Genomic DNA, 12,555 nt, shown 5'->3' on the forward strand with positions numbered 1-12,555 from the left:
ATCTACCAATTATTGACATGATTAAATTTGCAGAAGAAGCTATGTAAACTAATTACACTAATACATCTTCCTGCTGTTTTTCTTTTTAATTCTTTAATCTTATTTTTTATTACTTACTAAACGGAAATTTCAAATCCCGTGGCTGACCAAGGAGTCTCGGATGTAATTTCTTTGATTAACCAATCCTAGGGAGCCCCCTAGTGTATACATTATGTTACTCCCGTGCATAGTTAATGCTAATCTGTTGCTAATGCATAGGTTCACATCACATTGCAAAGTAAATACGGAATGAGGCTAGAGAAAAATTCACATATCAGCCTCCAGTTCTCTGAAGCCTTTTATAACATTGTAGATATTAGAAGAATTATCAAAACCAGTACAAGAGCTTTCAAGAGCAACTGCTCTACTTCTCCTTTGCACTAGTTTTGATGACTAGTTTGCCCCCTTGTGGCAGACCTATCAATGCTTTTAGAGTTTTCTAGCAGCAATATGAAATGCAACTTGGAGGTGAGGGTTTAGGGCCATGCTGGGAGCAATCAGGTTTCTAAAATTTCCTACACTTTTCTAAGGAGACCTGTCCCTGTTTCACACCGAAGCCAGATTCATTCCTCAAGTTTGCATCCTGTTGAAGTATCCAGCACTGACTGCGCTGGAGGACAGACGGGCACAACTCTTGTAGGATGTGCTAATATTAATAAATCTAGATCTTGGATAAATAGATAGATCTTAGATAAATAGATAGATCAATCTTAGATCAATCTACAGGTGATACTCGAAAAATGAGAATATTGTGCAGAGTTCATTTATTTCAGTAATGCAACTTAAAAGGTGGAACTAACATATGAGAAAACCTGCAAAGCGAGATATTTCAAGCCTTTATTTGTTAGAATTGTGATGATTATGGCTTATAGCTTAGGAAACCCCAAAGTCTCAATCTCAGTTACCCTTTGCTCAGGGGGTATGGATTAATTAGCTGATTAGAGTGTCACACTTTGAGCCTAGAATATTGAACCTTTTCACAAAATTCTAAATGGACTTTTGCACGATATTCTAATTTTTCGAGTTTCACCTGTATCTATCTTAGATTTGTCTGTCTTACATCTGTCTAGCTATTTAGGCTACTTTTGCACCACAGGTTCCAACAGACAGCCGGACACAAACCTCAGTGTGCAGCGGTTTGTGTCTGGCCAGTTTTCCGCTTGTCTGCCAGGATGTGTAAGGCTCTCTGCTAGACCCCACTATACTTAATACGGCCAGCGGACATTCCTTCCGCCTCTGGCACCGGATCTGGAGAATTCCGACAGGCTGTCCTCTGCCGCAACAGCCTGCTTGAATTCAAACCATAGATGTGAAAGTAGCCTTAGCTCCGCCTGGCCATCTTGGCTCCGTCTGGCCATCTTAGATATGTTTATCTATTATCTCCTATAGCTCGGTCTGTCTTTCAATCTACCATACCTTCAAGCTTGAATGAAATCTTTCAGGTACATTCATCACCCTTTTGCGTTATTCTTCACTACAAATAAATCGGCAATAACCGAGCACAACTCTCTCCTATCTTGATTGTTTGTTACAATGTATTAGCTCAGGTAAGAGATTTGTGTCAAATCTATTAAAACTGTATGGTTTTCCAATATACGGATATGCAGCAGTGTTTACAGCAGGGGTGCACAACCTGTGGCCCTCAATACCATTCTGTGCGGCCCCCAACCATCTGGTAACAGACATGTATGTCTATGTTTTGTGGCGGTTTACATGTATCTTTCATGTATTCTCCCATTAGATGGGAGTCCTGGAAGTGGAACTAGACATTTATTGTATATACTGTATGTTCAATATGCCAGAAGTACAATATTTCCGTTGTTAATACCACTTTAAATTTTATTTTCGGCCCTTGGAATTGGTTTAGTGTGACAATGTGGTCCCTAACCACAAAAGGTTGTGCACCCCTGGTTTACAGTCACTGACAGCACATAGAGATCTTGAAAAGGGTGAGGAATTGAAATTCGCCTTTTTTCATGAGCTTGCCTCAGACATCCTTATACTGGATTTTTCAGAAAATATGACTTTTTTTTTTTTTTTTTTTGGAGGAAAAAAATTCATATGCAATTCTATTTGCCTCAGCCCATATTAAATTAAATGTGACAGGAACATACTGAGATGATTTGTGAAGCACAAACACAGGTCACATACTTTATAAAGCTGAGGCACCAGCCAATAACTCCATCCGGGAACTTCTTTTTGTTTAGAATTTTTTGCAGAAAACATTATTTTAATCTTGTATACATAAGACATTTTATTTTATTTTTTTCATTTTTGAGTAGACAGTAAAACATTACCAATATATTTTTGCAACCACCATTTTACCATTAAAGTGGAATATTTTGCCAACTCACCTTAATTAGACATTACAGTAGGAGAAAGTATGTAAAATACTTACAATTCTGAACTTTCGTGGATTGGCACACAACGCTCCTCTTCTGAAAATCCTGCTTCTGCCAACGTCTCATCCTTTACTAGGTTTCCAAGCTGGACTACGGATGGGACATCCCTTCCCCTGTGGACAGGACCAGAACTATTCCTAGCTTGCGCAGATGGATTCAGGAGTCTGCACATGCGCCAGGGAGAGTAATACTCACTTTCTATCAGAAGTCCCTTTCCATCCATATCCCAAGCCAGAAACTTGGCAAAGGTTATGACGTTGACAGACGTTAGACTTTCAGAAGAGGAACATCCACGAAACTTCAGAATATACACAACTCACCTACAGGCATGTAAGGTGGGTTTGCTGGGTCCTGGAAAATGTCTTTAAAGGGTTTCTACCATCAGATTTTGAGATTTTTCGCTGACTGACACTAGCGATCTGCTAGTGTCTGCACTACCTAACCATGTTCATGTATCACCTTTGTCTGCTGCCGTTAAGCTTAAAAACGTAGTTTTATTGATATGCAAATGAGCCTCTAGGTGCTATGGGGGCGTCTTTTCAGCACCTAGAGGCTCCGTCTACTCATTATTTCTGCCGCCCACCGCGTCCCTCCAGCCTGCCCCGCTCCTCTAGATTGACAGCCAACCTCTCTCCATCTCGAATTCCAGCACCTGCGCCGTGCGCTTCTGTATTCGGCGCAGGCGCAGTGACTGTCGGACCGCAGTGAAGATGCCAGCGCAGGGAGCGGTCCGACAGTCATTGCGCCTGCACCGAATATAGAAGCGCACGGCGCAGGTGCTGGAATTCGAGATGGAGCGAGGTTGGCTGTCAATCAAGAGGAGCGGGGCGGGCTGGAGGGACGCAGTGGGCGGCAGAAATAGTGACTAGACGGAGCCTCTAGGTGCTGAAAAGACGCCCCCATAGCACCTAGAGGCTTATTTGCATATCAATAAAAGTATGTTTTTAAGCTTAACGGCAGCAGACAAAGGTAATACATGAACATGGTTAAGTAGTGCAGACACTAGCAGATCGCTAGTGTCAGTCAGCGAAAAATCTCAAAATCTGGTGGTAGAAACCCTTTAATCTCCAGCCTATAGATGAGATTCTGCCTTTCATCACAGTCTACATTCCTCAAAATCTTGGTCTCTTTGCTTCTGTATTTCCTTTCTAGTACAAGCGGAGTTCTTAAGAAACATTCACTTGGGCATCTGTATAATAAAGCGGAACATGTACATACAGTATATTTGTCAGTTGAGTATGGAGACACTGGGGGGAATCCAACCCATTTGATTCCTTCAACAGATGGTGTTGTAGAGTGAAATTATCCCTATACATATTGTTGATGGTGCCATCACTAGTTTAAAGGTGTTGTCTGAGATGACATATCCACTCTTCTGCATGGGTTTTTGTCTGGTATTACAGATTGGCCCCATTCGCTTGAAATCAGAGAAAACAAATTGATCAAAAATTGGAAATACAGCAAGATAAGTTAGGGGTTAAATGATGATGGTAGAAGTGGTTAGGGTCAAATCTGCTGTATGTGCAGTAACTACAGATGTGTTTTCCCATAACCTTTCCTGTAAGGGGGTTATACCACTTGATGTAAAAAATGAAATCCTAAATCATCTAGCACATAACAGTCTTTTTCTAACAAAGCTAGAACCAGCCCTGTACCTCACATGGATCCAGAGATCTTCCCATTCATTACTCCAGTTGTTCTGCTAGATTTATGTCAGGTGATGTATCCTTTCTCAGGGGACTTGTCATTTGCTGCAGCTCTATTCCTGTAATTGTCACAACTTCTAACAGAAGATATGACAGTTGAAGATTTAAGATCTTGTGACCACTTCAGTGAGGTGGATGGAGAAAAAGGTAAAAGAACACACAACAGGTGGCGCTATACAGATACATTTTATGGAATAGCTCAGTAAAGAGTGATTTTAAAAAAAAAAAAATTATCCTGGAGTGCTGCCCTTTTCTCAACTTGCATTTGTGGGATTGGCCTTTCCCTGTGGGCCGTGAACCCATACCAGTGGCGGATTACAATAGGGACGTTCGGGTCGGCAGCCCGGGGCCCAACGCCAATCCGAACGCCCAAATACTGCAGCGGAGCACCGTAGCGCATAGCTCCCTGTCCCGTCGCCGATCACCGCCATAGGCTTCAGGCCTAGTAGGCCTGAGGCCTATGCGGTAGTGAAATCTCGGCGCAGGCGGGCGTGATGATGTCATCGCGCACCTGTGCCAGGACACAGCACTGTGACGTGTGCACGCCTGCCTCATCCCGCCTTCCTCTGCGAGCGAGCGCCTGGCCCTAGACTTAGGCGAGTATTTAGCTTTTAATTTTTTTTCATTTTTTATTTTTTTATTTCATGTGCCTACTTTGGAGGACATGTGGGGTGGGGACACACAGGAGGACATATTAGTGAAGAGACATCGAGTACATCGGGGGGGGGGGGGAAATGTGGTGGCTGTGTGGGGCCAAATTATTATGGGAGAGACTACTATGTGGGGGCAAATTACTATATGGGGCAGTGTGGGGACAAATTACTATATGGGGCAGTGTGGGGGCAAATTACTATATGGGGCAGTGTGGGGGCAAATTACTATGTGGAGGCAGTGTGGGGGCAAATTTCTATATGGGGCAGTGTGGGAAAAATTGCTATGTGGGGGCAAATTACTATATTGGGCAGTGTGAGGGAAATTACTATGTGGGGGCAGTGTGGTGGAAATTACTATGTAGGGGAAATTACTGTGTGTGGGCAAACTACTATATGGGCAGTTTGGGGGAATTTACTATGTGGGGGGAAATTACTATGTGGGGGCAGTGTGGTGGAAATTACTATATGGGGGTGTTGCTATTGGGGAGGCACTGTAGGGGCAATTCTATTATTTTTGGGGACACTATACAGGGATTATTGCCTGGAGCACAATAGAGGGTGTTATTATTACTCTGGGCACTCTAGGGGACATTATAGCTGCTGTGGACACTATAGGAACATTTGGGGTAATTTATCAAACTGATGTAAAGCAGAACTGGCTTAGTTGCCCATAGCAGCCAATCAGGTTCCACCATTCATTTTTGACAGCTCTTTTGGAAATCCAGTTCTACTTTTACACCAGTTTGATAAATGACTCCAATTATGTCTATTAGGGTCACTATTTTTTCAGCAGTATAGTACCTGGGGCATTGGGGAGCACAACGGGCACAGTATTGGGAGTGGCAGCAGGGTGACACTGTGGGGACACCAGGATGGGGAGGTTGATGGGAAAATTTTGAAATCTAACGTGTCTGTGTTACAAACTGTAGAGACGAGATGTGGCTGAAATAATTTGCCATGGTGGTCTGGGTCAAATGGAGGAGAAGAGGAAAGAGAAGATCTACATGACAGGAGATGTCACTGGATGTAAGAGGTATGTGGTGCTATATTCTTCTCCATGTTTTTTTTTTATTATAATTTATATGTATTTTAAATTTGGCAACCAAATTTTTCAGTTTAGGACCCAATTTGGGGTATTTTTTTTTTGTCTGAAGATGTCATATGGCCTAGGAAGAGACTGTGGCGCTCATGAAGCACCGCAGCCTCTTCATACAAAAAACCTAAACTAAAATGGAAGTTGGGTAGACAGCCCCGGGCCTATCATGCACTTAATCCGCCCTTGACCCATATATATATGCTGATATATATATATAATATATATATATATATATATATATATATATATATATATATATATATACATACACACACAATGAAACACAATGGCGGCACTGGACAACAAGAATGGCGGGTATAGCTGCTTACCCAGTATAATAGACAGGAAACCGGACAGCACTCCAGATAAAAATAAGTGGTTTATTCACCCATGTGGTGTAGGCTAGACCACATGGGTGAATAAACCACTTATTTTTATCTGGAGTGCTGTCCGGTCTATATATATATTACACTGCTCAAAAAAATAAAGGGAACACTTAAACAACACAATGTAACTCCAAGTCAATCACACTTCTGTGAAATCTAACTGTCCACTTAGGAAGCAACACTGAGTGACAATCAATTTCACATGCTGTTGTGCAAATGGGATAGACAACAGGTGGAAATTATAGGCGATTAGCAAGACACCCCCAATAAAGAAGTGGTTCTGCACAGACCACTTCTCAGTTCCTATGCTTCCTGGCTGATGTTTTGGTCACTTTTGAATGCTGGCGGTGCTTTCACTCTAGTGGTAGCATGAGACGGAGTCTACAACCCACACAAGTGGCTCAGGTAGTGCAGCTTATCCAGGATGGCACATCAATGCGAGCTGTGGCAAGAAGGTTTGCTGTGTCTGTCAGCGTAGTGTCCAGAGCATGGAGGCGCTACCAGGAGACAGGCCAGTACATCAGGAGATGTGGAGGAGGCCGTAGGAGGGCAACAACCCAGCAGCAGGACCGCTACCTCCGCCTTTGTGCAAGGAGGAACAGGAGGAGCACTGCCAGAGCCCTGCAAAATGACATCCAGCAGGCCACAAATGTGCATGTGTCTGCTCAAACGGTCAGAAACAGACTCCATAAGGGTGATATGAGGGCTCGACGTCCACAGATGGGGGTTGTGCTTACAGCCCAACACCGTGCAGGACGTTTGGCATTTGCCAGAGAACACCAAGATTGGCAAATTCGCCACTGGCGCCCTGTGCTCTTCACAGGTGAAAGCAGGTTCACACTGAGCACATGTGACAGACGTGACAGAGTCTGGAGACGCCGTGGAGAACGTTCTGCTGCCTGCAACATCCTACAGCATGACCGGTTTGGCATTGGGTGAGTAATGGTGTGGGATGGCATTTCTTCGGAGGGCCGCACAGCCCTCCATGTGCTCTCCAGAGGTAGCCTGATTGCCATTAGGTACCGAGATGAGATCCTCAGAACCCTTGTGAGACCATATGCTGGTGCGGTTGGCCCTGGGTTCCTCCAAATGCAAGACAATGCTAGACCTCATGTGGCTGGAGTGTGTCAGCAGTTCCTGCAAGACGAAGGCATTGATGCTATGGACTGGCCCGCCCGTTCCCCAGACCTGAATCCAATTGAGCACATCTGGGACATCATGTCTTGCTCTATCCATGTCTCGCTCTATGCACCACAGACTGTCCAGGAGTTGGCAGATGCTTTAGTTCAGGTCTAGGAGGAGATCCCTCAGGAGACCGTCCGCCACCTCATCAGGAGCATGCACAGGCGTTGTAGGGAGGTCATACAGGCACGTGGAGGCCACACACACTACTTAGGCTCATTTTGACTTGTTTTAAGGACATTACATCAAAGTTGGATCAGCCTGTAGTGTGTTTTTCCACTTTAATTTTGAGTGTGACTCCAAATCCAGACCTCCATGGGTTGAAAAATTTGATTTCCATTTTTAAATTTTTGTGTGATTTTGTTGTCAGCACATTCAACTATGTAAAGAACAAAGTATTTCAGAAGAATATTTAATTAACTCAGATCTAGGATGTGTTATTTTTGTGTTCCCTTTATTTTTTTGAGCAGTGTATATATGTATATATATATGTGTGTGTGTGTGTGTGTGTGTGTATATATATATATATATATATATATATATATATATATATATATATATTATAATATAATCTCTTGTAGAAGGCTTGCATAGTAAAATAATAATTTTTGCAGATGAAACTAAACTGTGTAAAGTAATTGACATGGAAGAGGATAGTATACTGCTACAGAAGGATCTGGATAGATTGGAGGCTTGGGCAGAGAAGTGGCAGATGAGGTTTAACACTGACAAATGTAAGGTTATGCACATGGGAAGTAATAATGCAAGTCACCCGTACATACTAAATGGTAAAACACTGGGTAACACTGACATGGAAAAGGACCTAGGAATTTTGGTGAACCGTAAACTAAGCTGTAGAAACCAGTGTCAGGGAGCTTCTGCCAAGGCCAATAAGATAATGGGTTGCATTAAAAGGGGCATAGATGACCGTGATGAGAACATAGTCCTGCCACTTTACAAATCACTAGTCAGACCACACATGGAGTACTGTGTACAGTTCTGGGCTCCTGTGAACAAGGCAGACATAGCAGAGCTGGAGAGGGTTCAGAGGAGGGCAACTAAAGTAATAACTGGAATGGGGGGACTACAGTACCCTGAAAGATTATCAAAATTAGGGTTATTCACTTTAGAAAAAAGATGACTGAGGGGAGATCTAATAGCTATGTATAAATATATTAGGGGTCAGTACAGAGATCTCTCCCATCATCTATTTATCCCCAGGACTGTGACGAGGGGACATCCTCTGCGTTTGGAGGAAAGAAGGTTTGTACACAAACATAGAAGAGGATTCTTTACGGTAAGAACAGTGAGACTATGGAACTCTCTGCCTGAGGAGGTGGTGATGGTGAGTACAATAAAGGAATTCAAGAGGGGCCTGGATGTATTTCTAGAGCGTAATAATATTACAGGCTATAGCTACTAGAGAGGGGTCGTTGATCCAGGAAGTTATTCTGATTGCCTGATTGGAGTCGAAGGAATTTTTTCCCCTAAAGTGAGGAAAAATGGCTTTTACCTCACAGGTTTTTTTTTTGCCTTCCTCTGGATCAACTTGCAGGATAACAGGCTGAACTGGATGGACAGATGTCTGTCTTTTTTTTTTTTTTTTTTCCATCCTTTTAAACTATGTTACTCTGGAGCAGGCACAATGGAAATTTCTACTCTGGAGGGGGCACAATGGGCATTGCTAATGTGAAGGGGGCACAATGGGCATTTCTACTATGGCTGGGACACAATGGTAATTTCTACTATAGAGGGGGCACAGTGCAGAGAGGGCATTACTACTCTGAAGGAGGCACAGTGCGCAGAGAGCATTACTACTAAGGGGCACAGAGGGCATTATTACTATGAAGGGGGCACAATGGGCATTACTAGCACAGAGGGGCATTGCTACTATTAAGGAGCACAATTGGGATTTCTACTATGGAGGGGGCACAGAGGGCATTATTACTGTGAAGGGGCACAATGGGCATTACTACTATTAAGGGGGCACAATGGACATTATTACTATTGAAGGGGCACAATGGGGATTATTACTGTAAAGGGGGCACAAAGAGGGGCACAGATAGGGCATTACTACTGTGAGGGGGCACTTAGGGTATTCATACTCTGTGGGGAGGAACTAAGGAGGCATCACAATGTGTCAGGGGCACCAAGGGATCACCCTGCTGTGATGGTGCACTTAGGGGTATCGTACTCTGTGGAGCACTAAAGGGATATCATACTGTCTGAGGGGCATTAAAGGGGCATCATTATTGTTAGGGAGCACTGAAAGGACATTCTTACTGTTTGGTTGGCAGAAAGGAGATTAGTTGGATTTGGAGGTATGGATTATTGTAAAAAATAAAATAAAATGCACCACTACACGCCAATGATGTGGACTCAGGTATGTGGACCTTTACAAAAAGTACTTGAGTTCCCCTGCTCTAGGAGCAACGAGGGCGTTCTCCTTTACACCTAGAGGCTCTGCTCTGTTTGCAACTGTCGTGCCCTCTTCACTTTGATTGACAGGGCCAGGTGTGGTGATGTTTTCACTGCCTGGCCCTGTCAAAGTGGAGGGTGCATGGCAGTTGCAGAGAGAGCAAAGCCTCTAGGTGTAATGACAACGCCCCCATTGCTCCTAGAGGCACATTTGCATATATTAAAACTTCATTTTTCTCAACAATGCAGATACATATGAACATGGACAGATGCCCTTTAACTTCAACATATCCCAAGATGAGTGGTGTGTGACAAAGTATACATCAAGAAGATGCTATCTTTCGGACATCTGTCATATTAGGCTCCCATATTAAAAAAGATATATGTTTTAAGGCCTCATGCACAGGACCATAGTTTTGGTATGCGCCCGATCCGCGTTATTTGCGGATAACAATCTGATCTATTTATTTAGTGGGTCCACTGAAAATGCAGACAGATGTCATGTGTGTGCTGTCAGTATCTGTGTGGCCATTCTACAAATTATAGAACATGTCCTATTCTTGTCCGATTTGAAAACAAAAATAGCCAGTTTTGGTAGAAAAATCCGGCATGCACATGTCCAATATCCGTATTTTGCGGACATAAAAATTCATATGGTTGTGTTTGAGGCCTAATGTACAGTATACTTATTTTTACTGGATGGCTGTGACTGGTGCCTCTGATGTATACATCTAATGCATACATTTTTTGCTGCATGTCAAGAGAAATATAGCAATGTCAATAAGGGAAGTTGCCCTTGGTTCTCTACCACCTCATCATTGCCATGAATGGGTCAAAGACACTTGGCATTCTGACCTCCAGGCTCTTTCCAAACTGATTTCTAACTGTAGGTACAGTAAGATCCTAGAGGTAGGAGGAGAACAACATTTGGCAGTAGAGAGTGTAATATGTCTCTTTCTGAATCCTGATCATTTGGCTCTTGGTTTGTAGACCTCATGACAATTTTGTTAAAGGGGTTGTCTGAGCTTTTAAAAAAATTGGCAACATGTGGGAAACGTAATAAAATAAAGAAAAAAACACATTACTCAAACTTAAAGGGGTTGTATGGGTTCAGAGCTGAATCTGGACATATACCCTTGTTCCCCCACTCATCCCCACTGACATGAGCATCGGAGCATTTCATGCTCCGATGCTCTCCCTTGCCCTGCGCTGTATCGCGTAGGGCAAGGGCTGTTTGTTTATATTTTTTACACTGCTATGTTCCCGGTGGCATCACCAGATCTGAAAAAGCCCTTGCCCTGCACAATTCAGTCCTGCTCCTGCAGCGATCATATCACGTTTATTGTTCACAAGACTACTTCAGCCAGTTATTGGCCGCTGTGGTCATGTGGACTTTAAGAACATGAATGATGAACGTGATGTCAATATTGCAGGACCGCTGTCCGCATCTTTTGCGGCCCCATTGAAATTAATTGGTCCGCACCCGTTCCGCAAAATTGCTGAACGGGTGCAGATCCATTTATACGGTAGTTTGAATGTACCCTAATAATAAACTGGGGAGTTTCTTTACTAATCTCTCAAGTTTTTTTTATATGAACATCGGCTGGTTGAGGTGCTGTACATTGAATATATATATGTAGTGCAGTACGTCTACTGTGTTATGTGCCACGTGTGCAGGGGGTGGGAGACTAGGGGCCCACCTTGCTCAGGGGCCCACCGGGGGATTCACCTGTGGGCTAGTCCGAGCCTGCAGGGGTGTATCTTTCCAAATGGTGTTCAGTCAACTGAATTTACCACAGATGGATGCCAATCAAGGTGAAGAAACATCTCAAAGATGATCAAGAGAAATGGGAGACCTCCAGAGCTATATTTCAAGTGTCATAGTAAAGGGTTTATCCTTTTTAATACATTTGCAAATAAATTTGGAAACATTTAGAAGATTCTGTTTTCACTGTCCCATTATGGGGGAAAACTTAATTTTTATTTTTTTTATTTTAATACAAGGCTGCAACATAACAAAATGTGTGCATTTCCACATGATTGTCAATCTATATGTAACAAATACATAGCATATATTTTTTATTGATATGTTCCTGTATAACTGCTCCTCAGATTAATGAAGACAAGACGATTTCGCCGTTAGTCCAGCCGTCTGATGGGACATCAATTGCCTTAAACCAAGAGCAAAAGAAGAGGAAAGAGATGGATGACGCTACGCCGCCAGACAAAGAAAGACTACGTAAACATTTAAGATTGACATGTCAGTGCTGTAGCTGGAAAAAAATACATAGGGGTCATTAATTAAAACCTGCGTTTTAGACGCCGGTCTTAAAACCCCGACAGAGGCCCTGGACTCTGAAGAACTTAAGCGTATCCGCCGTCAGCCTAAATTTATGCCAGCAACCTTGTTGGCGTAGATTTATATAATTTTCTACTCTTAAAACAGGCGTAGAAAATGATAAATGAGACGGACCGCCCCCATCCCGTCACGCCCCTTTTTTAGACCAGGCGTATGTGACGTGGAAGAAGTCGCAGATTCGGCCACATATCCTCTTTGCGACCGAATCTGCGACAGATATAAGCTGAATATTGGCGTATATCTAATGATAAATGACCCCCATAGTTACTTATCGCAGATTGTGGTATGGAACACACCAGGTGTCTTTTCTGTAA

The 12,555-nt window shown here is 43.1% G+C and overlaps 1 pseudogene; it reads left to right on the top strand.

Annotated features, from left to right (window-relative positions):
• Positions 1–12,555, top strand: part of LOC121007924 — a 74,641-nt pseudogene that overhangs the window by 25,296 nt on the left and 36,790 nt on the right.

The sequence above is a fragment of the Bufo bufo genome, chromosome 1 (genome assembly GCF_905171765.1).
Source record: "Bufo bufo chromosome 1, aBufBuf1.1, whole genome shotgun sequence".
NCBI classification, from domain to species: domain Eukaryota; kingdom Metazoa; phylum Chordata; class Amphibia; order Anura; family Bufonidae; genus Bufo; species Bufo bufo.